The sequence below is a fragment of the Columba livia genome, chromosome Z, assembly GCF_036013475.1.
Source record: "Columba livia isolate bColLiv1 breed racing homer chromosome Z, bColLiv1.pat.W.v2, whole genome shotgun sequence".
Classification (NCBI taxonomy): Eukaryota; Metazoa; Chordata; class Aves; order Columbiformes; family Columbidae; genus Columba; species Columba livia.
The window spans coordinates 57,614,454-57,642,224 of record NC_088642.1 but is presented as its reverse complement, the minus strand read 5'-3'; the positions used below and the strand labels follow the sequence as shown (position 1 = coordinate 57,642,224).

Here is a 27,771-nt window from a genome sequence, read left to right as displayed (position 1 = left end):
AGATTTCATTGTTTGATGCTGTTTTTAAACCTTCTGCAATTTGACAATAGTGGTGATTTGACATACATCTTACAGGTCTGTGGGTTTGTTTGTTTGTTTGTTTTTTCCAGGCCTTAATCTTTTTATCTATCAAGGGATATCAGTAATCCACACACATATCCCCTAGTTCTGAAAATAATATTTTAGCAATATATTCATAGTTTGCATGTTTGCATATAGTTTGCATTACTTAATTATATCAAAACCAAGCAGAAGAGACTTAGTTGTTCACATTTTCTGCATCATACATTCTTCTGTATGAATTCCACAGCTGGGACTGGGTATGCAAGAGTCCTTGGGACCCTTTGAAGTCCACTCAGCACGTGGCCAGAAGGAAGTGATGGGATAATTTTCGGCGCTATAGCTCACAATCACAGATGTGTTTGGACAGTCCTGCCTGTCATACATTCTGTATATGAACAGATGGGGCCCATGAAAAAGTTTCTGTGCTTCATTCTGCAAGCTGGCACTCCCAAAACCAAGCCCCTCTTCACAAATTGGTGCGCTGTTTCCCCCGTGAAGAACTGAGGGGGTGCAGTGAGCTGTGCTGCTGTGACGTGTGCTGGAACACAGGCTTCTCTGCCAGCAGCTCAGGGATCTCTGAAGGTATTAAGGGATATAATAGTCCCCTTTGTGCATTTTTGATGAACTTGTTCTACCGACGGCATAATGAGATTCTGTTCCTAGTTGTTTCTGCTGTGTCATCTCTTAAACCACAGGACTCATAATAATGGCAGGGAAGACAGGTGTTGTTTCAGGCTAACACAACTAGATTAGAGCTGGTTTTGTGCCTCAAAAAGATGATCTGTGTTCAATGGCTATATTTTACAGCTTCTACGTAATGGGAACTAGATTTTGAAAGCATTCTCTAGACTGAGTATGAGAAATTGTGTCATTTCAAAGAGACAGTTTTTGATATTGTGGGGTCTGGATAAATTCCTTTAATAAATAAACTTTATTGTGACCAGATCTTTCACAGTACTGAACTTCTTCTAATATGCTCCATAACTAAGAGTTTGCAAAAAGACCCTCAAAAGATTTATGTGGAATCACTATATGAATTTATACCAGGTTAGCTTTTCTTATATGTACACAGGTGTAAAATGGAGGAATCTCTTTCTACCCTTATAGAAAGTATAAAATTGGAGCTGACAGGAAACAATGGCTGGGTACCATCTTGTGCTTATTGTAGCTCTTGCATTTTAGTGTTCTCACTGAACACTGTGGGACCGGCTTGCTCTTGTAAGAAGGCAACATTTCCCTGAGATGAAGTTTCATCTATTCTAGAACTCTTTTACTAAATACAGCCCCTGACTTAGTTTGTGGAAGCTGATTCAATGAAATGGCTAAGGAAACAATTTTGGTTCCTTTTCATCAGTAAGTAATGGTGAAATGGCAGCAAAATCATCAAGAGATCTCACAGCCATTGTGGTGTTGAGGCCAGCAGACAGCCCTGGAGATTGCTTGGTCCAGCCCTTGGATCAGAGCAAGTTCAGCTGCAGCAAGTTGCCTAGAACCATGTCCATTTGATTCTGAGTATCTCCAAGGACAGACACACCATGATACTTATCTGTGCCAGTGCGTTATCACCATCATGCCTGGAAGGATTTTTTCTTCTGTTGAAGTGGAGTTTCCTGTATTTTAGTATGTTCCCGTTGCCTCTTGTCATGTCAATGGGAACCGCAGAGAGGAGCCTCACTCTCTATTATTTTCTCTGCTTATCTGGTATTCATAGACAAGGATGAGATCTCCCTGAGCTTTCTCTCCTCCAGTCTCAGCCCTATCAGCCTCTCCTCATACGACAGATGCTTCAAGCCCTTCACCATCTTCATGACCATTTGCTGGACTCTCTCCAGCGGCTGCTTGTCTCTCTCATAGTGAGAAGCCCAGAACACAACACAACACTCCAGATGTGGCCTCACCATTGCAGAGTAGAGGCAAAGGAGCACCTTCCTCCACTTGCTGGCAATGGTTTTCCTAATGTGCTCAGGGTGCCCTTGGTCTTTGCTGTAATAGCATGTTGCCGGCTCTTGGTCAGCTTTGTTGTCCATCAGGACCCCCGCAGCCTTTTCTGACAAGGTACGTTACAGGTGGTCAGATCCCAGCCTGTGCTGGAGCCTGGAGTTATTCCTCCCTGGGGACAGGACTTGGCATCTTCCTTTGAACTAAAGGATGTTTGTTTCAGCACATTTCTCCAGCCTGCCAGGGTGCCTCTGAATGGCAGCACACCCGTTGGATCTGTCAGCCAGTCCTCCAATGTTTGTATCATCTGTAAATTTAATGACAAATAGGTCTGTGCAGAAAAATCTAATTGTGTTGCTGGAAATTGCTGTATGAAGGCAACTTTTCTTTCTCAAAATGTGACTCTTCTATTTGTGACATTGCTAATCTGATTCTCAAGTTGATTTTGTCAATATCGTCAGCTCTGGCTGTTGGATGCTGTCACATTCAATGCTGAGAAGGACAAATCTTTCTGCTGTCAGCACAGAAGTCTTTGAATATATAAGTGAAATGGTCAATCAACATCTGGAATTGCTAACGGTACTGGAACAATCCAGAGACTGATCATCGGGACAGATGTCTCTATTAGATCTACCTGATAACTGAGCTCTCAGAGCCTATAGCTTACAGGCTAGGAAGGAGCACTGATCTCTGTGGTCAGCAGCATTCCAGTGCATTGCCTTCTTTCTGGGTTTTGATTGCTTGTTAAACTGTATCACACTGTATGAAATAGCTAGGCTTTGTTTTGTTGGTTTGTGTTTTGTTTTGTTTTTTCCATTTCTTGAAACTGATCTGCATTCATTGTTATATGAAAATAAAACTTTATATGAATGTGGTTTGAATACTTCATTTTTTTAAGTAAACAGTGGATCAACCCTTAATCATCTGTAAGATGAACAATAAAATGAAAAAAGGCGGGACCATTTGCTTGTGGTATATCTTCAAATGTATTCAAATATGTGGTTTTGAACAATGGTAGTTTAGGGTTTTTTTATATTGCTCATGCAAAATGAAATGACGAAAATATATTTTGTAGTAATTTATACTAGAAGAGTATGTTGGAATTCAATTTGGGAGGTTTTTAATAAAATGTTTCTTAGTGGCCTTTATTTCTGTTTGTTCTCTTAGAAGCCAAAGCCTGCACCTCTTCATTTCAAATAAGCATTTTGAAACCAATTCAACTAACTTGCAGTGAAATGCTCGTTGTAAATGCTTGCAGTATACTTCAGGGAAGTCTTTAGGTTACATTCTTCCTTTCTTTTCAAGATGAGAGGTATTGTATTATGAATTTCCATTCTTTGAAAATCAAAGTGAGATTCTCATACTTGGTGATTCTACTTCCTGATGAGAAAGACAAAGTAATTTACTAGGTTGAATAGTATTAACTTACATAAACGTATGTGAAATTAGTCTAGGCAATTTTAAAGTAAATCCTGCTATTTAAATTACTATTTTGTCATGTTGATCTTTGATTGCAGGATTCTTTTGAAAGTAAATGAAAATGGCTTAAAAACCTCCAGCTACTTTTATAACCCTTGTTTGCCTGCCTGAACTACATGGCATTTTGGTTACAGGCACATTGCAAATTCAATATGAAATGAAGTAGGATTTTATGTATAACCAGTATTGCAGGACTAATGCTAGCCTTCCAACAAAGCAGGCCAGTCTGGTCTCCAGCTATCGCTGCATGCTGCAGCCAGTCTGCTGTGAAGGTTGGTACTGATTTCACAGTTCCAGTCCAGCTGAAGGCCAGTGGAGCTCTACTGCTGCATAATGGCACCCATTGAGCCAAGAACCATAGAATCATTTTGTTTTGAAAAGACCTTTACGATCATCAAGTCTGATCAATAACCTAATACTGTCAAGTACCTCTCTAAACCATGTCCCTAATAACCTCATCTATACGTCTTTTAAATACCTCCAGGGATGGTGACTCAATCACTTCCCTGGCCAGCCTGTTCCAATGCTTCACAACCCTTTATGTGAAGAAAAGTTTCCTAATATCCAGTCTGAACCTTCCATGGTGCAACTTGAGGCCATTTCCTCTTGTCCTGTCACTTGCTACTTGGGAGAAGAGACCAACACCCTCCATGCTACAACCTCCTTTCAGGTAGTTGTGGACAGCAGTAAGGTCTCCCCTCAGCCTCCTTTTCTCCAGGCTGAACAGCCCCAGTTCCCTCAGCTGCTCCTCATCAGATTTGTGCTCCAGGCCCCTCACCAGCTTCATTGCCCTTCTCTGAACTCTCTCCAGCACCTTCATGTCTTCCTAGTAGTGAGTGGCCCAAAACTGAACACAGGATTTGAGGTGCGGCCTCACCAGTGCTGAGTGTGGCGGGATGATTACTGCCCTGGTCCTGCTGGCCACACTATGTCTGATGCACCCCCCTGCATCCCAGACTCCAAGGGAGCACTGCAACCTCCACCCCTCCATTTCTTCTCCTTTTCTTAGCTCATCTTTGAGGAAACATCTTGGCTCTGTTGGGAGCTTCCCTATGCAACTCTAGAGAGATCTAGAAATTAAGCCCTGGGCATAATTTTGTCATAGTGAGGGGTTAACATGTCTTTCAGCTACTTTCAAGGGCCTGGTATGTTCACAAAAACAAGAAATGCAATTTCTTGTTTTTTTCAGATAAAGTATTGAAACCTACTAACTGGCAGGTGTGGAGAACAAACACAGGTGAAAAGAAATTTACATTCGATCAGGGACTTCTAATAGCCATGATGAGAGTAATATACTGATGACAAATTAAGAAAGAAAAAAAACGACTAAAAAATCAGTTTGAAATGTAGAAACTAGAGATAAAAGGCTATGTGTCATGTTAATATCTGCAGTAGAGAGGAAGAAAAAATAAATAAAATACCATAATGAACCCAAGCAAAATGTATTAAACTGCAAGGATTTCTTTAAACTTTCTGTGTATCAGCAGGTATCGGGAACTTTTGACTTGAAATATTTAGCCTTCTATTTAGGACATATTCAAGTATCGCTGTTTGACTTTGTTGACAGCCCCTCTATAGCAGGGTAAAAGTAGTCAAAGCTTCCAGCTGTGAGTATTGAAATAAAGGAAAGAGTAATACAGCAGTGTAAGCAAGGTGTAGAGGCTCGTAGCCCAGCAGTATCCCTGAACCATAAGGCAGAGAGGAGGAATTGGAAAAAAAACCCAACAGAATTGTGTCTCTATGGTGATGCAGGTAACAACTAGTGACGGAAGGAAAGGTTCTCAGGTTTTAAAATTACAGATGCAGGTGGTGGGGTTTTTTCTTGGTGTGGGGGGGGGGGGGAGGGGTGTGTTGTGGGTTTTTTTGTTTGTTTGTTTTTGTGTTTTTGGGTGGGTTTTTTTTGGTCTGGCGAGATACTGATGTAGTTATTGTTGCAAATATTCTTTTCTAGTAGGAAAATCTGAGAGATACATGGACTCCATGGTCGTGAGTGATCCTGATTTAAGTTAATTGCAAATGTGATTCCAAAATAATAATTTCAGTGCCCTGTCTTTCTAGCAAAAAGGCCACGATATTTGTATTATAATTCCTCAAAAGAACATTATTGTCATGAAGTTAGTAATGAAATTGCATCTGTGGCTTTAGGAACAGTAGAATTAAAACAATTCGCTGGAATCTGTGGGGGGAAAATAATAACGTGCAAATCTGTTGCTATTTTATGCAGATGTTTTTCATCAAGATAAAACAGTATATTTTTATAGTAGTACTACAGTTGTGTTATGATGTTTAAGATAATTTTTTTATATATCCTGTAAACCAGATACACTTGTCTTTAGGAGATATCTGGTTTATTCCATTTTTATAAAGGCATTATTGCAAGACAAAATTACAGTGTCAATGAATATGTCATACATTTTAATGAAATAAGCCTAATGCTGTAGAACATGTAAATCATTACAGAGTGGATGTAAATTGGGAGAACCATTTGCAGCCTACCAGATTTTGTCTCACAATTAAGCAAATGAGTCAGTGAAGATGATGGACAGGTTTTCTGCACATTAATGAAGTGAAGAAAGTAAAAAGCAGTGTGTTGTTCTGTAATATTATAAGGGTGGCTGGTGCCATCTTCTGGAGGTGGCAGTGATGATTCAGAGCACCCAGGATTCTAGACTGAAAAATGTGGGGTTTTTAAGTGCGGTTCAGGACGTTTCAAACAAACCAAAATGTAATAGCTACAAAGCGTGGAGAGAAGACGTGCAGCACAGTAACACTTGCTCTGAGACATTCAGGGTACTTTTCCAGTGCTGGTTTTCAAATTTTGGCAACCCTGACTCAATATAGCTAGAAGCATCCATGTTTTTTTCACTGAAAATTATCTCTCATAAATTAACTAACATTTTAGACTGACTGCTTGGGGTTCTTATTTTTTTCTTTGGGGGTATATCTGTGCTGTGGCGCCAGAGCAGAGTTCTAGGCTCATTCCCCCAGGAGCAGCCCAGCTGTAGAGCTGTCAGTGTGTGGAAAGCTGTGGGGAACCAGGATCCTGTCTGTTCTGCAAGATCTGCAGGAGAGGATCATTTGTCCATGTGAAAAGATGCTGCATTTTCTTTCTTTCTTTTTTTTTTTTTTTTTTTTTTAATGTCCTGATCTGTGTTTAAATGCTGCAATTTATTCCGCTTTCTTCCATTCCCTCATTTCTTTGACAGCTGAGAGGAACCTTGTCTTCACAGTGCAGTTGTTAACCTTCTGTAACTGGGTCATGTAAGTTCTGTAATTTAGGCCTGCTACTTGCATAAAGGGATTAGAAAACAAAACAAAACAAACACCACAAAACAACAAAGGAAGACTGTAAAGGATGTGGTTCTGTCTCTTGTTTTTTTTACAGAGTGGAAGACTAGTGATTTTCTAGTCTTATTTCAGGCTTCACTGTCTAATTAAGCCTCATATTCTAAAGTTACTGCTTTCTTAGAATTTAATGATTCTATCTTCATTTCTCACAATGGTTTTGAGGGACAGACCTTAGGCTGTTGATGAGGAAACTACTGAGCTTGGCTTTTAGAGATGGTACAGAGTGAGTGGGTACAATGCAACTGCAAGATGTAGTAACTGGCAGTAACTTTTGTGTGTGTGCAAGTGCTGCACAGAAATGCACCAGATAAGACTGAAGCACAGTAGTAGACAGATGCTGTTTGTTTGTTTGTTTGTTCGTTTGTTTGTTTTTTCTAGGGAGCATAGCTTCCTAGAAGCTTGCGTGGGTTTGTTTCTTCTGTTTCTTCTTCTTCTTTTTTTTTTTTTTCTATTCCAAATTAAATAGGTAACAGAGAAAATAAATTGTCTTCTTGCTGTCTTCTCTTCAGTGTCTCTGTGATAGGATACTGCTGTGTTATGTTGGTTGCTAGAAACCTTCTTAAATACAGGTCAGCGTATCTTATGCAAGTTGCAGCAGGGATCCCACAATTACTAGTTTGTGGGGTTTTTGTTTTGGTTTGTTTTTTTGTCACACACTAGTATACAACTGGTAATGTGTAGATAGTTGTTGCTAGTTGCCTTTGCCTTTTTCTTGCCTCCCTTCCCCTCCCTCCCCGAGTACTATGTGAGTACCCTGTCCTTAATCGTGTCTTCCCAGTATATGTTATTGGTTGCATAGAACAGTATAGATCAAAGCCCCCACATTCATTGTTAATAGAAGCATAAAATCCCAGTAACACAGTTCAACTATGCAAAGCTTGGTGACACTGCATCTCCTGTACTGTAGGCTGATTCAGCTGCAAGATGCTGAAAGAAAGTTAAGTGCACCTAAATTATTTAATTTGAAACTGTGTTCTTATTTACTTATGACTTTCTCAAAAGGTATATTTTTCTTCAGGTATCACCATTATTCTTAAAAGATTGTACTATGCAATGATGTAGAAGAAACTAATCATTAGTGTAGTCAAAAGACTCAGTCCTTTTGAGTACCACCTGATGTTTGCTTAGTATTAGCTTCAGTAAGAGGTGATGTTGTGTAGATGTGTATATATATGTATAAATAATTTTTGCAGTGTGAAGCCCATATGGAAAGCCATTTATAAGTGACATTAAATAGACACAGGCTGAGGAATGGGGAAAGAATTTGATGCTGAGAAGTGCCAAGCATATTCAGCCTCTAGTGGGTAGATTTTGTAAAACTGAATTGCACTTCAATATTTAACGCTACAGGTGAATATTGACATGGCTGAAAACAGCATATCCTTCTGGAAATTTGAAGGGAAGGTGAAAAGACAAGTTTTTTCCTTTGTTTTTTGAGGGAGGCAGGTAACCCTAAAGTGGTCATTGACGGTTATGTCAATGTGTGCTCAGATAGTGATGATTCTGTAAATTAATTTGAGATTATGGTGTAATCAGAGATACAATAATATATGATTAAATGACTATAATATAATTGAAAGCTACTGAAGGCTAAATAGTGTATGAAGAAAATATGAAAAATTACTTTGCTTAATGATTGCTTTGCCAGCTGATACAAATGCTCCGTATGCAACATGTCAGATGCAAGATTGTCAGATGGCAAGTCAAGTTGCTTCGTTGTCTGTTGATAAGGATATATACATGGAGGAGTGTCTCCTCTGTGCAGCCATACCAGAAAATTGTTCCATTAGCTCTCTGAAAATTTGCCGTTAAAACACATCATTAATTTTATAGTGAGAATATACTGAAGTATCTTTCTGGTAAATAATACTTGTGTAATACAGTGCAACTATATAAAACTACACATACACACAATATATATATTTATTAAAAATAAACACTTTCCTGCGTATTTGCATTGCTTACACTATTTTTGTTTTCTTTTTATTTGCGTCTTCAGGGAAAAATGTCACATTTTTCTGAAAATATACAGTCAATTTAATTGTAAATGTAATAATGACAGTGTTTACTTCTTAGCAGCATTTGGGGTTTTATTTAAGAATATCATAACTGGGAAATTGTTCCTACTGCTTATCATTGAAAGCTGTTCGTTCTGTTTATTTGCCCAAGTGCAGTCTGCTTAGGTTAAAATAACAGGTGAATTCTTAGTTGTGGCAATTTGACATTCTGGGGAGGCTTTGTGCATGATGTCATTAGTTCATTTCTCAGGTCTGTGACATGAGTTGTTTATCTTCTTGCACATGCTAATCCTGGTCTAACCTCAGAAATACTAACAAAATTTTTGGCTTTTTGTTGCTTTCAGTAGTTCATCTTTTGCCTTTCGTTATCCTCACATTTCCTGACTCAGACTGCACATCATGCCTGTTTTTGTCTTCAAATGAAGTTTGACTGCTTACATAGTTTGTTTGACAATATTTGTCAATACCCGTTTTTAATTAAATGAAGCACCCTCAAAGTTGTGCGCTAATTTTTCTAACTTACTGTCTCATGGTCTTACTTTTTGTCATCCTTGCCCAGACCGCTGTACATCGCTGATGAGGCTTTGACAAGCTGTGTCCCTGCCACTGTCTATGAGCACATGGTAAACATAGTTCCCAAGTTAGTTTAGCAGGATAGTCTTCAAGCTTTCAGACTTAGCTGTAGTCTTTGCTCCATCTGGATCTTTATAAATACATAGACACATCAGTGCCTGCTTTTATTTATTTAATTAATGTGACTCATTTATTCTACCCTTTCTTCGATTTTTCTCTGAGCATATGTTCTGTGGGGAAGGACAAATTAGCCCTTTAGTATTTGTACAATATTTGGTATTCTGGAGTTTTAAAAACAAATATGTGCCTAGCAGTGCCTGCACATACAAGAGAAATCTGGTGCCAAGCACCCACAGTTTAATTAAATCCATTTTGCGTTTTGTGCTGCAGTGTGCAGAGGCAAGCAGTACATAAAAATGGAAGTTATACAGTCAGGATTTCATACTTTCAATCAGTAATTTAGCAATGCTGTCCTCAAACAAGCATCGCAGTGTAAGTGTTTTTAAAATAATACTTTTACAGACCAAGACAGTTTCTTGCCATACAATTATAGTTAAAAATCTTGAGTACATCCATTAAAGCCATGAGAGTAATCCATGGAGTTGTTATAGCTACCTAACAGAGATCACTGTTGAATCAAAAAAGCTGAAATGGATTAATTTTGGGTTTAGCTGTCCTGATTTCAGTTTCAAATTGTAGTGTTTTTGGCATGTAGGGGTAGATATTTTAATAGACATGACATATGTAGAATATTTCATTGATTTGTAGATTGGTTCCTACTTTGTGGAATATATTTAGGTCTCAGAAAAATACACGATACTTGAATATGTGGCTTTTGAATTAATTTCAAGCATCTTTGATATACTAAAAGAAGTTAAGAACTCTCTTGTAGGAGAGGAAATCCCTGCTCTGTCAGAGGCTGAAAACAGTAAGAGCAAAAGTATCTATTAGATATCTTGTAAATTGACAGTAGTTTTCACTCCTACTTAAAACAAACTGCTGCATCTCAATGAAAGAAGCAGGAAGAAAACTTCCTGTTGCTCTTACATAGGTTTTAGTGATTTATCCTTCAATAGCCCTCAATAAGCATAATAATACTTAACAAACAAACAAACAAACAAAAGCCAACCAAACAAAAAAAACTGAATAGAATAAGTGCAGTAGAAAAAAGCTGATGCACAGGAAAAAAAAAATAAAAAGGAATTTTAATACAGACATCGCTGTGTGTCTAAGTGATTAAACCAATGAAAGGGACGCGCCTATTTTCAATGATGCGTTTGCAAAGATATGACATAGTTGAGAATGAGCCATCTAATTAACAGAACAGGACTGAATACTGTGCAGTAGTTCAGGTAGCTTCTTCCAGTAGGAAAGTTGCAATTGAGAAACATGTTGAGATTTTTGTACTGCTTATCAACATCTTTATTAAAATCAGCGGTGACTAATAAATACATTCAGGTGATGGCATATTCTTAGATTAAGAGAGTGTTCTGTAAGTCATGAGATTTTGCAAGTTAATGCAAAAGCTAATTGCAAGATGGAGATTAGCATGAAAGACAATTTCTATGAACTTTCTTGTCATGTCTAGCTGGGGAAATATCCTAGGAAATGCTCCCTTATGCATTGATGAGTATTTAACCTACTGTTTAAATGTCGCTGATAGCCTTGTTGCTCCTCCTCCTTAAGGACAGGAGTAGTGTCTGTTCTTAGCATGTGAAGAACTGAATTTGGATGGTTTTGGACTCTCAATACACTTGCCAACAACTTATTCTATTAGCAACAATTGCTGGAACTAATTTTTCACATGACCTTTCTGGGATAAAAAAGTATTTTTTTCCCTCTGGGTACCATTGATTATTTACTCAATACCTGCTTTGCTTTCTTGTCTTAGTATTCTGGAGATGTAGGATAGTCACGTAGTAACTATTTCTGTCAGTTCTATTTCTAGATTCTAGATTTCAGTGAGTGAAAAATAAGTCTCCAAAGCTTTTATAGAGGCTGATTCTCACAGAATTTTGGTGAGAGGTGTTGTGCATGGGTTTTAGAGCAATTTACCTCCTGCTCCGTATCAAGAGGCAACTTTATCTTCTCAGGTCTCATTTCCATTTTGTGTTTTTCTTTACATGTCTGTCTTGTGCCTCCTGGCCTTTTATCTCCACCTACTCCTGTGACAATCAGGTTTTGTTGACGTCAGGAGCTTTCAGAGTAATTAACATTTAAAGCCCTATCCCTTACTACTACATACTCTTCTTGTCCAGTCTTATGGTATGTCTGTCCTGCCCATTCTGCCACTCTTTCAGGCTTGTCAGCTGTCAGGTGGGAGTACAAGAAGCTTGCCAGATGTATTTGCTTGTGGCTCACCCACAGGTCTATTGCCCTAGGCACTTTTAATGAGCATGATTAAAAATTCACCTTTTGTTTCTATGACTTTTCCTGATGTAAGTTAAAGGTTCCTAATCCTCTTGGTCTCTTCTTGATTATGCTGGTTTATGCTTTATCCTGAGCCTTCATTGACATTTGTACCCACCCACCTACCTACTGTTGTCTGAGAAGCAACCTCCACAAGGGTGTAAGTGCAAACATTTAGCCATCTTGCTTTTTCTTTCCTCATGCTATTTTTCTTCATCATCCCTCCGTCCTTCTTAGACAGCTAGGGATGTATCTCAGCATGTAGTGGATACACGTAACATTCTGTTTGAATATGCTTAATATTCCCTTTAAATATATTTGAACAGAATATAAAAAGCATACATCTGATTCATCAGTTCCACAATCCATCTATGCAGGTAAATAACTAAGTTCCCACAATGTTTCAAAAAGAGTCTTCCATAGATATGTACTGAAATTTCTTGGGATGTTGGAAATTCTGTGTCAGATGTTGCTGTTTCAAAAACAAGTGAGTGCATTTGAAATTCAAAACCATAATTTAAAAAACATTCTTACAAAATCTGTTAAAATTTAAAAGCACAGTGCTAGCAGAACAATTTCATATGAACTGCCTGGAAAATAAAGGCCCACACCTGGGAGACTTTTCCAGCTTCTATTGGAGTTTCTGGAAATCCTGCTGTAGTTCAGTGTAGACAGTGATGTCTGTGGGAGAAAGACAGACATGATTTATTACAGCAGAAGCATTCTTTGTCTGCAGAAGAGACAATGAGGTCTTATGAAGAATGAGACCTGTCAACAGGAAAAATCTTATTGTAATGGCTTCTTCTGGGGCAGTCTGGCAGATTCATCTTTAAAAAAGTAACTTCACAATAAGGTGGTGTTATTTAGCTAAGATTTCGGGTAACATGCCGATAATCAGACAAGAAGTTTCTTTTGTGCAGTGAAAGAAACATTTGTCTGTGCTGAAAGAAAAATGTGTCTGGGGTACTGAATTTATTAGGGGTTTTCTTTCTGGTCTGTTTTGCTTCTGTAGTGTAATGATTACTTTGAAGTCCGGTGTTGTTTTCTGAATGCCAGCTGTTTCTATAGCAGCTGGTAATGATATTGTAAACGTTTTGTGCTAGATTTTCTGCTGTTTATTCAGACACATATACATAAATCCTCCTGCCACCAGTAAATGATACCCTCATCAGAAATTTTCTATTTATGTATGTCAGCCTACCCTGAATTATTTTATCTTGGCAGACATACCTATAGATTGTAAATAAAGAGCTGCAAGAATGTAAATTCTCTCAAATATAGCACAAAAACAAAAGACAAAATTCTATTTACAGGGAGATTTTTTTCTTTCCTAATTTTAATCAGAATTTTATGTAAATCAGAACAGCTTTGAATGGATGGATTTTAAGGTCTTTCGACCATTGAGGTATGTATTTCTCTATGTTGCTGAGTGACAGTAGGCACAGCTTATTAAGATCTGTAGCTGAATTTCTGTCATATCTTTAACATTGTGTCTGTCATTTCTGCCCTGCTGCGGTTCAAATTAACATTCATAATCTGAAATTATAGAAACACATATTCTGACAGCCTCTAAATATTTTTGGTTCTGATTTGTTTTGGTTTTATATGGCTTTTAAAAAATTTCACATAACCCCACAAATGAAGGAAGACTTTTCATTTTGAGTTAAATAAAGGATTTCCACTAAATGAAAAGCATGCTATTTGCACTTCCCCACTCAGCTCTCAGGCAATTTAGGGGTCAATGACAGAACTGTTAAATTTGTCAACTTTACCATCGTGTGTCTCATACTTTGTCCTAAGCAATCATAAACTTAATCTATTATCCATACATATTTACCTGACTATATTAACTTCCTGCTGAATTCCTTCTTTTAATTATTTAAAATAAATGATGTAGTCCCACCCGTTATGTGCAAGTTAAGTCAGAGGAAAATGTAGAATTTTTCTTAATTTGAGTCAACAACGGATAACAGATTTAACATCTTGTGGGAAGTCAGCTGAGAAAGACATATATGCTCACCTAAGCAGTGTTTTGAATTCTTTCTCCAGAATCTGTGGTTTGAGAAATAGGGTTTCTTAGAACTGTATGGCTGTCGTTAAATCAATTAATATTTCAGGGATGGATTGTGAAGCAGCAAATGTTAAAAAGGGATGCTGTTTACACCTGTGAAGTGCCACAGAGTACAGAAAACTGAAGACTGATAATTCAAAAGTAGCCTGAACAGCCGTGAAAATTAGTATGCCCACATAGTACATGCCTATAGCATAGAGATGAGCCTTTAGGATATTAATTGCTGTGATGATAAGCATTCTATAACACACAAAACCTCAGTATTTTCAGTTTTTTTTTCCAAAAAATGCAAAAGACAATTAACTGTCTGAGTTAAAATTAGTATGCTGTATTTACAGTGGATTTGTACTATTCACAGCCTGTGGCCACTGAAAGGGTGATGTCTAGATATGAAGACGAAACCAAGGAGCCTGAGAACTATTTCAATAAAATGAATCTTTGACTTTATTGGAAGCACATGAGAGTGCATTTTGCTACCCTAGAGCCACTGAGGTCCCTAAGTTTATTTTAAAAATCTCATATAGCTGCATAATGTTCAAAGAAAACCCTTCCTGATGATAATTAATACTCAATTACAGGACATAGCAATCATCAAGGAACATGAAGTCCAGGCTGATCATTTGCTATAATTTGAGTCTCCAGTCTTTGTAAATAAGCAATCTGATAAATTTTGAAAATAAATCTGTTAAATTTTATATGCAAATATCTGCAAGCTAAAAGGAGCTGGAAAATTGCCTTTTTAATCTCATACATAAATGCTTGGTGTTGTACTACAGATGGTGCTTTTGTTGTCCAGTAAACAAATGATAGTATGATTAGGGTCTTACAAGCTTTAGAAAACTTTTATTTTGTGGTGAATATGCCAATAATGCTGTTAATGTTCTTTCTAGCTGCATTTAAGTTAGGTCTGAGGCAGATCCCACTGTATTGCTATGTTCTGCAAGATTAGTGGAATGAGATAAGTAAGTTACCCTTGGCCATGGTGCAGTGACACACTATGTGCTCAGTCTTGCAGCTGGAAAGAAGGGGACTTTTACTGCACTTGATGCAACACTTAGGGCTAGGAATAGATTGGGGTTTTAGAAATTAAATTATCAAGGTCCAATGTATTGGTGAACTCTTTCTCACAGACCTTGGACTCTTGCTTCGCAGTCCTTTCAAACCCTGTTTCACTTCTCCTTTACTATAACTGATAAAATAGTCACAAAGTGAGAGCAGTGTTCTAAACACTAAAATAAATATTTACAGGGTTTCTCTGTATAAGTATTTCATATAGTTTTGAGTTCAGTTTTTCTGTCCTACGTAATAGTACACATACTTTTCTTTCCAGCTTCTGTTTTTGATTTTTCCTTACAGCTCAGCAAAGAGATGATATGATTATCAGATTGAGGTGCTCAAGTCAGACAAAAGGGCAGCAATATCAATATTAATTCTATACATCAAGAAAAACAAAAGTAAAGTTTTGAATTGTATGTTTCAAATTGATTTTTCCACAACAGGAAATTTTGAATGTGGAAATCCATTAATTTGTTAGAAGTTATTATTTCATGTAATTTTTATGCAGATGACAAACTTTTACTGTATTTTGAGTTGGCTTCAATATTTTTCTTTCTTAGTGCTTGCTATCATGATTGTTTTGTGGAATTCAATATTTTCAAAGGAGGAAGAGACTGATAATTTAAGTATTCTATGATTTTTAAAAACTTCCTTGACTCCAAATTCCATAATTTGTATCATTGCAAAGAAAGTGAAATCCCTGCTCTAAAGGAGTGTAACCTAAAATGTAAATTTCTCATCTTTGAATAAACTCATTATTACATTGTGAAAAGTGCAATTGTGTGTATCTCTCTGGTAGATTCATATAACATTTTAATTTGGAGAATGTGAATTTCTACTAATATAACTGAGGTGTGCCTTCATTACATTCATTGCCATTGTTGTGGATTGACAGCCTGATAATGTACTGAATATTTAGTCCTTGAATCACAAATTGCCAATGTTAGGGAGAGTAATTTTTACAGTAAGGTTTTTTAGTAGTTTTAGCTGAGAGCTTTCAGCAGCAGCTCCTGTAGACACAGTATTTTCCCTGCAAATAATCTTTTAGATAGAAGATTTCCCCTCCTAATCATTCTGGTAATGTATTCCTTAGTTAATCTCTTGTAGAATGCTTTGACAATATACATATATTCCATGGCTATCTGCCTTTAGGGATGTAGACTCTTACAGTACATAAATAAATGTGGGTGAAAAAAACAATCAACCCTCCTACACCTGGAGGTATAGCCAACCCTTTGTAGGTTGACTCCATTTATTTTCCCTTGTAATATGTACCATTAAAGACATGGTTTTATTTAGATAATCCACATTCTTAGAAATTGAAGTTACTGAGACAATTTTGAACTGAAAGTGCGGTTATCAAATTCTCTAATTGTCAGTTAGATTAGTGGGTGTACATATGACGCAGCATTTTGGAATTACGTTTTGCTGTTTTCTAGTACAACTTTATTTTAATCAGATTTGATGTATGAACTTCTGACATGTAGAGGAGATGTATATACACATATCTTTGATTGTTGATACTGGAAACATCAGCATAAATTTGGCCTGGCATCTCTGTTTGCTTTAGTTTACCATAATATTATTATGTTATCAATGTGGGAGTTTATTTATATGTAAGTTAAATACCAAAGGTTTGAATAGCAGAAAATGTTTCACAATGTGAAGGTGTGCCAGGGTGTGCTGGAGCCAAATGCTTTCATGCTGTGGTTAAAAATAACAGGTTAAAGATGCTGGCCTTTCCTGAGTCCTCACATTATCACCACTATAAGCTGTCATCTAAAGTGATTGTATTTTTAAACTTTGCTGTCGTATCCCCACAACAATTTTAATAAGTCAAAAAAGAGATTGTGTTAATTCTTCTCTTTTTACAGAATTATTTATTCTGGTTGATTTTCTATGTATGCAGTCCTCACAAAGAAGTTCTGCACAGAGAAACTCAGCAAAGCTTGGGTGACATGGCACCGCATTTTATCAATTACCGATGTCAGAACTTTCTTTTATTGCATCTAGTTTGTAATCTGAGCAAAACTCATTGAGTTAAGGGGTATTCTGACATCCTGATACTGAGTGGCCCTACAAATGCTTACTCAGACTGGAGATGATGTATGCCTTCTGTGATGGACCTAGACTGACCTCAACTAAATCACACATGAGGTTATACATCCACTGTGTAACATATCTAAGGCAAAAATGAAACGCACTTATGCCCTGGTGTCTCATGGAGAGGTGTTTTTTGAGCTCCCAGATTCTTTGTCTTCTTTCCCACTTTAAACTAATCATGTGTAAGAGGAAAGGAAGCATTTGAGTGGTCCTTTTCCCTCGGAAGGAAATATTGGGTGAAGGAAATATTGAGTGAAGGAAATATAGGGTGAAGGAAATAGGCTGTTATAGTTCTCTGGAAACTGGAAAAAAACCTGGCACTCGGTAGACAGACCTGAGGAAGGACAGGAAATCTCATTTTGGACAGCTTCTCTCTGTTCACCTGATCTCTCACATAGTGACAAGGAGAGTCAGTCTCATAAATCACATGGATGATTATTGCTTTCATTAGGTATTGTGGTAAATTCTTGTTGCAAAGTTGTTGGAGAGCTCAGAGGTTAACTATTGCAAACTGTTAGAACATTGCTGACTTTTTGTTTTCAACAACAGGTACAACTTTCTTAACTCCAGCAATTTTTATACAGTCTTTTGTAAATCTTGATGTATGACAACTATTTACACTCTGGGAGTGTTTTTCTTTTCACTGATTAATGGCACAAATTGTAATTACTTCAACTGCTTGATGAGCCTGTTAAATAATACAGCAACCCTCTTAAGTGCTACCCATTCCTTATGCTGCTGCAGAACATTACATGCTGCGTTTCAGGATCTAGTAACCTCCATATACATCTGTTCATGGCATGCTTGTGGACACTGGTCTTGCTTTTACCATTGCAGTGACTGTACTGTATCTTCCTCCCACACCTTGTTTAAATGTGTCATCCTTCAAGATTATGTAATGAGCACATACACGCCTTTTTCTTGAAATCTTGTAAAATATTTTCATTTGGTATTTTTTCATGCTGAGCATCTCAGAGATTCATTTTAATGCAACACTCTCTCTGTTTATACTTCTTTTTTTTTACTTTTAATTTTTGTTTTACCCATGCCATCTTACTGTAAGATGCAACTGCAAATTTATGTATTTATTTGTACATTTACAACTGGGTACACAATCTTAAGGGCCTGTGCTGCAGGTGGAGAACTTTAATAGAAATTAATGTGTTCCTCTGATCTGAACCACCATGCAGGCTGTGGTTAGGCATCCCGTCCCTCTGGCTCGTCATCCTGTTAGATTTCTCAGGGTCTCTGTGCTAATATTTTGCTTTCTTGAACTGTTGTCTTTTTTACATGTTGCGCACTGCTTTAAAATTAGAAGTTAGTCAACGTACTTTTTTTCTCGTGCTGTAATTCAGTTTATAAGTCTTTGAAAAAACTTCAAATTTCTAGATATTTGCAATGAAACCCTTCGTAAAATCTTTGTAGTGAACTTACATGTGTCTAGTATGTTTTTCTGCAAGTGGTAAAAACTTAAATGACTGAATGCTAATGGTTTGCTAGGAATGAAATGTACACTAGGAGTTATCCTGATCTTTTTATGTGTATAAATCTTTTATTATTAAGTTGCCGTTTCTCTTGACAAATTAATGTCATCTTAGGGGGAAAAATGAGTTATATCTTTAGATGGATAGGCTATATGGACTGAAAATTGGAAGAAAAATGTATCTTTGGCTTTGTGCTGAAATGTTTCCACCTAGAAAATGCAGATTTGAGTTAATATTTTTCATTTTTATATTAAAACATTGTTGAGCGAGGGACTTCAATTAAAGTATGTGCATTTCCCTGTGAGCCTCAACACCTCTCTTGGCACTCGCATACTTTGCAGAGTACAATGGCTTCGGTGGGGTTTTTACAGTGCCCCACATCAGAGGTTTCTAGAGAGAAAAGTGCTCCTGACAAAGGTTCAGGTCCCACTGACTTTCCTGTCCCCTTGTGCTGTCATGGAGCAGTATGATTTCAGCTCCACCAGGATAAGCAGTTCTCTCCGCTGTGGTTTAGAGCACAGCAGCTCATGGCCAGCTCCAAGCTGGTGCTGAAGGTAGGATTGTGTGCCACTTCATGAATGTGACAAATGCCCTTTAAAATAAGTTTTGCCTGTGGTGTTTTTTTCCAATGCTGACACATTGAGAAGGTTTGTAGATGATGCACTTGGGCCCCCTGCAGCATTCTAACTGCTCCCCAGTGTGTTCCAACTGAAGGAGCTGGATTCGCAGGGCACATGGGTGTTAAATTTTGCTCTTTGTTGAAATCTTTCTCTTTTCAAGTAGTCCATCCCAGCTGAGTCAATCAGAACTAGCTGCACAATGCTTCCCCTGCTGCCAGTTGCACAGAGTGCAAAATAATCCAAGAAATAGGCATGCCGTGTTAAAATTAGTAACTTAAGACAAAAAATGCATTCAGCTGATGTAGATCTGCTTTGCCTTTGTCCTCCATCATAAACATTTGAGAGTTCATGTACATATCAGAATAGAAATGAGAGATTTAAATAATTTCTATTTATAATGGCTTAGCATCTTTGAGAACTTAAAAAGATTTTCAAATCAGAAATGGAAATTTAAGTGGGCTGCGATACAGATTTTGGTTTTTTAAGGTAAAATGTACTTGTTTCCTAAAGATACTTATTAAGGAAATGTGTTGCTTTTCAGAACGTTTTACTCTTATCAGGAACGAAAGACAAGACTCATCTTATCTTGTATTTCTAGCCTAAAGGAGGATATTATTTAGCTAATATAGTACGATTACTTTTTATGCATTCGATACTTCTGTTGTGTTAAAAGTGGTTTCTCCCACGACATAGGCTCATCCATATCAATGCCTCAGTTGATAACTGCTGTTGATGCTCTGGGAAAATCGTTGTATGATTTTAAGGACTCTAATGTACTTTCCTTTTGTCTCTTTTCAGCTAGCAAATTTAAAACTTTTAGGTGAAGCCATAATTGCATGGTTTTGGTTCTTGAGGTGTCAGATTTAACTTCTACATTGATGACAACTAGGTATTATTGCCTGAAGAGGAGTTTGGGAAAGCAAGTTGTTCAAGGGCGAGAAAGACACACAATGAGCAGAAAAGCATCTTGTTTCAAAGAGCTTGCTCAGCCTCCTGGATGGAATTTGCTGGTTTAAGTATCACCCATAAAGTCTGAAGCTAATGAAGCTGAGGAGTTACAGGTATTTTAAAACTGCATGGGAACTAAATGAATAAAAAGCATAAAAAGCCAAACACTTTAATTAATATGTAATAGTATTTAACATCCTGAAGTGTATGCTGTGGCATAATTTTTCTCCAATTATGTGTTACAGATGTAGAAACCCTTCATGAAAAATGAAAAAAAAAAAAAAAGTGGTTTTAGCTGATTTCTGGGTAGTATTGAGAAGTTTAAGGAAACAAAACATGGAGATAGTTTGTAAAATCAGAAACATTTTATTTTCTTTAGGTAGATTCTTGTGAATATAAGGTAGATTCTTGTGAATATATTAGTATAGCAAGAGTCAATTTTGGGGTTGGTTTGGGTCAATTTTTGGGTTGTTTTGGTGCCCATTTTGGGTGGGTTTTTTGGTGTCATTTTTTGGGTTGGTTTGGGTCTATTTTTGGCTTGTTTCCAGGTCTATTTTGGGTTGGTTTTCTGTAGATTTTTGTGTTGTTTTCTCCTTACACCTTGCATAGAACTCTCTGGATTGAGGTAGCATTAAGAGAGTTAACAAATCAAGAAAGAATAATTTTACCAAATGACAATATAATTTTTATTATTTGAAGGGAAAATAGAGATGTTACTGTAATATTTACCTCCAGGAGCTAATTTTTTTTTTGTTAAAATTGCCAAACATCAATATATAAATTATTTAAAGATGCTGCTTTACTATGCTTTTTGTCTTGATGACATGTTAACCTCTGGTGTGACTCCCAGGTATTCACATAAGCTGAAGTAATTTATACAGCAACATGCACCATCTATTCCACTTGGTGAAGCATCTGTCACTCCATGAGCTGCAGCGTAAACTAGAAAGCCAGATTTGTTATGTTTCAATACTGCGTACTGTGCAATCACCGTCCATAGCAACGGACAGGCATAGCAGTCTAAATGTACCTAATAGGGTCCTCAAATATTTCCTCTGAGACGTGTGCACAAATGTACCGTACTATTTTCATGCCCTGGTGTTATTTCAGGCTTGCAAATGGTCTGAATTAGTGCTCCTGTGAGACCAGTGGTATTTTCTTCACAATTTTTTCTTTCAGGTTTTGAAACAATATAGTAGTGGGATGGTGTTAAGAACATCTGTCAGAGTTACAGCAATATATGAACATAAAAGATTCTTAATTAAACAAACAATTTCCACTGTTAATACCAGAAATAACTTGAAACTGTGTGAAGTTGAGTCTAAATATCCTCAGAGCAACTGTGTGATTGAGTTGCCTGAGTGAATTTGCATGGAGAAAATAAAGAGTTGACATAACTGATCAGTTTGGACTCTACTCGTTATATTTCCTGCCACCAAAGTGAGATGAAGATTCCATTTTAGCATGGGCTTCATTGAAATGGACTTGAGTTCAGAACCCTGGATATCTGCAATAACATGGTTCTTTCTACCCTGAACAACCATGGTCAAACTCAGAGCAAGGGTATGGGGACTCATGGCACTTACCTAGAAGAGAAACGGGCTTCAGTGCATGGGTGCAGTGCTTGGAAGAACAACTGACACTTTTCAAACCCAAGTAATGGACTGATATCTTACACTGGAAATACTAAGTTGATGTCTTGGTTTGGAAGAATATCTTAATTGGTTCAAAGCCTGTAATAATGGTTCTGCCTTCAACTGATAATTAACACAATTCTTATTTTGTCTACACTCTACTTTTTCCTGCCATAGTAGATTATTGTAAAAGCAGCAGACAAATAAAAGCTAGAAAATGCAAACCCTCAGCTTAGAATATCTGGATAAGCTTGGTTTTTAAAGCCAAATTTTATCTCAAAAATAAATATGTGTTGCAGAATGCATCTAAAATGCATGTTATCACTAATGACGTTTACGGGCATCTTACAGCTTTATTTAGGTGTTTTGCAACTGACATAAAAAGTGACTTGTTACAAATGCTGAGTTCCGTTCAATCCCAGTGGGCTATATAAACCCTTACTAACAACACTAGTAGGAAAGAGCGAAAGAACATCTCACCAGCTCTGAAACTGGACTGGCTTGTTATCATCTGCCCATCTTGAAGGGTAAGAACAGTTTCTTACCACAGTGGTCCATGAAGGTCTATGAAATAAGATGGAAAATCTTTTCCATTTCATTTCCAGGCATAAGGAACTGCAGCATGTAATTTAGGGCGGCCCAAAAGTCGATGGGGTGTGAGTATCCTTCACTGTGTCCCAAAATGTTTCTCTGATACTCAAGAGTTCATGCTTTGCTACTTTTTACAGGCAAATGTAGTGAAAAAGGGAGACAGGTGAGCATTGTACTCTCATGTGGGTCGTACAGGTGGCTTAGTAAGAGGTGAATTCACAGTGACAAACATTATTGTGTCTGTTGATATTGGGGGTGTTGACTATTTCTCTTGTTGCCAGTATTTGGAAATTTTGTAACCCACATCACTCAGATTTCTACGTCTCCGTATGTTAAAGCTGAACCAGTCAAAAATCTGTTGTTTACAGGCCTCATCTGCAGATATGCTTTAGGCATGCATGCTTTGGCAAAATGAAATTCATAATGCTGTAGATGTACTGATTTTTGCCATAGCTTTTAGTTTTCTGGGAAAGTCTTGGAGTGAAGTAGTACCATGTTCTATGGAATTGTCTCCTCTGAATGTGAAAAGTGGGGATGATGTATATTACAATCTAGTGAGGGAGAGAGCATACTATATAATGTATGGAATCTTTAGCCATCTGTCTGAAGGTGCATGGATGTATTTTCCTTTGACAATTTTGTATTTATTACATTTATAAGTAATTACTGTCACTATGACTGAAAGACGATATTTATTTCCCCACTTTTTTCAGTTTATTTTTCCATTCATTTCAGAGAGCAGCAAAGTATAACAGCAGCCACACTTCTTAATTTAATTTCTACTTGTCCAAGAGCATCTGCTCTAAAAAGCAGAAGAAAAGACACTGCAGCACTAATGTGTACTGTGAGCAAGAAAAGGGGGGAAAGCATGCAGTTGCTTTATGCTTTCTGCCTCCTAAAACTCTTGTAACTGTAGTCAGGGATAATCAAAAGATTATTAATGTGTCTAGCCTTGGCCTTACTTTGTATCCTTATCCATAAGCAATTATATTGGAAGTACACTCTTAAGATAGCAGTTTTCAAATTGTCTTATTTGAAAACAACCAAGGTCTGTGGGTTTTGGTATGCTCCAGCTGATAAGCAGTAGAACATGATTGACTTTTAAGTTTTGGCTGAGTGGATTGGTCGGTGCTTACAGCACAGACAAAGTAAGTCTTGGAATTTAATAATGGATTTTAGTGCAAAGAATTTATCTCCACCCACTCCTTGAAGATTCATTGTAATGGAAATTAGGAAAAGCTCTTTCCTGAGGATATCTCAAGATAAACAGAAATGGTTGGCTGGACTTCACATCCCAAGGAATCAATTATCTCACTACAATGTGAAGTTACTACCTTATTGCCCCTTCCCACTTCGTCTCAGTGTTTTTTAGTGTTTTTTTAAAACTGAAATTTTGCTATATTGTTTTTGGCCTTTTTTTTTTTTTTTTTTGCCTCACTTGTCACTTGTTAGTTCCATTTGCAGAGCACAGCAATACTGTTAGTGTCAAAACACTCTGTTCCTTTAATTGCTGAAGTAAATTAGTTGGCAGTCAAACCTAGAGCATGACACCAAACCTTAGTTAAAGCCTTAGCTGAAATAAAGAAGAATTTTACTTAAATCTTTAGTTTAGATCGTGGATATAGTGCAAAACCCATTTAATCTACAGCCACCAAATAAGGGATTTTCATTTTAATAACATGACAAATTATTAATGTGCAGTGAGATTTGATTTGTACTATGATAAGAATTGCTTATTACCTAGAATCTTATTGCTCATAAATAAATATTTTCACTATCACTTAAATTTAAATGATATGTTATTACAGTTCTGGTTTTATTTCCTGGGACATTATGTGCAGGCACTTGCGGTGCATCTGTTTCCTTTCTGATGAAAACATAATTATGTGTTACGCAGCAAATATCTAGAGTATAAGAAAAAAATGACAAATTACTAAATAGATAATATCCACCATATTGAATCATGTATTCTCAGGCAACAACGGCATAAGACATCTAAAAGACATTTTATTAAAATTTTAAATTAAGCCTAGTCAATGATCTGAACATTATACAGTATTAGGAGTGAAATAGCATGGGATGCTTAACCTTTGTCAAGCTCTTTGTGTTTATCTGCATTTTAAGTGTGGAAATGCAGCATGCTTTTCTCAGCAGAATATGTGTTTCCAGGTATTAGGCATATATCAACAAATGTCACTTCACTGTAACAGGCATTTCTACTTAACTAGAACAACTTTTTATTAGGTCAGGGACAGAAGAGTTTTCAGTTTTCCCTATTAGATATCTAAAGGTAATAGTGTTTCCTAGAAAGATGGTAGAACATTGCATAATCTCTGACATTTAGGTCCTTTTTCCTCCTAGATGTGGAGCTGGAGAGTTACTGAGTTGCATAAGCATAATGCATTAGAATAGTTCCCTTGAATTAGTTAGACATGAGCATTAAGTGGGCATCCCACTAAATTCAAGAAGTATTCCTCTAATTATTATTAGAACAAAGCTTTTACATTCAAAAGAAACAATCCACTTTCTTCTGTATACTGCTGCCTACTAGAGATACTGGAGCTTACTTTGTTATCTAGTTCTCAGAATCTGACTACATTATAGTTAATTGGTTAATTCAGCTAATTGGTAATATACTATTGTTTCAATCCAGTACCAACCTGAATTCAACTGGAGAAAAGATAAAGATTTTTTCCAGAGGCTTTTAAAATTTTGTGTTGTTTTTCTGCATATTTCATAATATAGTAGCATAGTTATGTGTTGCTTCTTCATTAATGATGACAAAAATATACAGTGCCTGTTTGTTTTGGTGTTTTTTGTTAGTTAGTTTGGGTTTTAATTTAATTATTTATTTTATTTGTTATCTTTGCATATGCTGACAGATTCAAAAATTGCTTCAATAGTAAAATAATTTGTTTTGGAACTGGAAGACTTTTGGGTCATACTTGTGACAAACCCAAAATGATAGGATCCAGGATCAAAAATATGATGCTTTTCTCCTTCTTCATGCCATGTCACAAAATAGCACCATTAAACAAGACAACTCCTGTTCAAAACCCAGGGTAGAAAACAGAACATTTCAAAGTCGTTAGGGAGAATATTCTGAGCCTATAGTCTATTGGGCTTTTTTTGTTTGTTTGTTTTTTGTTGTTTTGTTTTTGTTGTTTTTTTAATCTTTTTCGGAAGTAAAATGACAGACTGAGTTGTATGCTAAGGCACTGAAAATTCCTCAACGTCTGAAATAAGAAGCTATGGCATGAAGCAACATGATCTGAAGTTACCATGTTTGAGACCAATGTGAAAACAGGTTGTCACTGTTTTTGTCTAGTTGTGTTCTTAAAAGTTCAGCTGGAAATATTTAAATTGTAGAAAATAACTGCTTTTTTCTTCATCACAAGAACTGCTTTTATACGTATTTTAGCTTCTGATTCCCCAGCTGCTGAGTGAATTAAAAGAGGGACAAGGCACTTCTGAGAGTCAGATTTTGGGTTTGGTTGGGGTCTTTGTTGATTTATTTTTGGGGGGAGAGGTTTGTTTCTTTTTTTTAAATGGAGATTTTATCACATATTTCCTCTACTGATACAGAATACTTTTATCCGGCTTATGTGTCAACTTTGATCCTCACATGGTAGCAGTTAAATAAGACATCTATCTGTTGTCCTTTCCTTGAGAAAAGTAATTTTGAACTTTTACAAATGGCACTTGAAAAAGATGTTTACTTTCTCCAAAAAGAAATTTACACCAAAAAGAATCAGACTAACAACAAGGATTTTTTTTGTGTATAGTGATTTCATACATCTAACAAACAAGTTGAATGTCATGTTTGCCATCGTAAATGTTCCATATATGGGGACTGTAGAGCTAATTGTAACTTAATGTAATTCTAAACAGCTTGTCCAATGCTTAATGCTTCACTGTTTAGACAGGAGGCTGGTAGCTGGTGAGAATCTATCCCATGATTCTCCTATTTCGTGTATTTTGGAACCACAAAATAATTTAGTTTGGGGGGAATTATGTGGTCAAAGTTCCCATTCAAATTAAGGCCAGTTTGAAAGTTAAATCAAATTACCCATGGCCATGGAGTTTATGCTTGGCAGCTTCATTTTCAAGCAAAATATTAGTAAAAAATATTAATTCACATTAAAAGAATTTTAAAATGGTGATATGAGAGGAACCTGAGATACTGCATAGCATTGTGTGAGAATGACTCAAACATAAATAAGTGCTTCATCTTAATATTGTCTTATAGTAAGACTCGGGTGATTTGATTTCATGAGGATTACTGATATGGATGCTCAATGAAAGGAGAAAAGCTGCATAAGCTATGAAAGCTGCTGCTTATGTGCAGTTACTTTTTAAAGTTCTGTAACTTTCTCTATTTCAGTTCTATGCCCAGGACAGAAAACCTTCAACAATATGTTTTGTGATTACAATCTATCAGATTTTTATTTGATGACAGACCAATTGTATCAGGTGATATTAGAGACCTGACCTGGAGAGTTTTTGGAGGGAATGTAAGTACAAATTAGGCCTATGAGAACAATTCCTCACTGTGTTCTCTAAACTCCAATAGTTTAACAGCTCAGGGGTTTCTTTATATATATATATACATAAGGAATTTGTATGGAATATTTTTGAATTTTACTGTTAAGTACACGGTTTCTGTGTGCATCTCTGCTAGGCTTCAATTTCCACTTGTATGAGCAATTTGATTGCCTTCGTGTTATTCTTGTACTTCATAATGACAATAGAATTCCTCCATTTTAATGGAGTTTTAAAGTAGGTGTTTAAACCTCTTTTGAAAATGGCTATTTACTGCCTTTTTTTTTTTTTTTTAAGAGTCACTTCTAAGAAGTTTTAGTAGGTATGTGTTCATCATTACTTTGGTGAGATGTTCAAAACCTCTCTTGACAAAAGGGGAAAGGAATAAATGCCGGAAGCTCCTCCATTCATGAAATTGCTTATACTTTCTTAAGCTGCAAGGAAATGGCCTCTGTCTGTCAGACAAGATTCACCTCCTTGAATGTAGACTGGCTGCTGAGTACCCCAAAATAGTGATAAATTAAAATGAAAGCTTTTGTGTGTTCTGGGCTCTTGTTTTCATTTTTATGTTTGAAATGGTGGTGTTGAATAAATTTACATGTTTTATGTGGAACACTCGTGTAACCTAAAGAAATCAAACCCATAAACCAAGATACTTCAGAGAATTTTGATAATAAATGAGATGTTCAGTGGGCTTCCGAGAGCAATGAGTTTCCAGCAAGCCTGGGCATTCAGTACTTTGATGTCCTTGTAATGTCTGCAGAGTGTCCACTGGGATGGGCAAAATCTGATATATGATTCTATGATTTTATTTGATTGACAGTTGCTCAATTTTTGGTCATGTTATGCTTTAACATTATTGGATACTGCACAAACATTTTCCTTCTAAATTAG

General features: G+C 36.7%; 1 protein-coding gene and 1 pseudogene across 7 annotated transcripts in view; one reads left to right on the top strand and one right to left on the bottom strand.

Moving 5' to 3' along the window:
- Positions 1-27,771, top strand: part of TRPM3 (transient receptor potential cation channel subfamily M member 3) — a 442,246-nt gene that overhangs the window by 60,745 nt on the left and 353,730 nt on the right. The window lies entirely within an intron of this gene.
- Positions 6-12,048, bottom strand: LOC135577348 (uncharacterized; annotated as a pseudogene).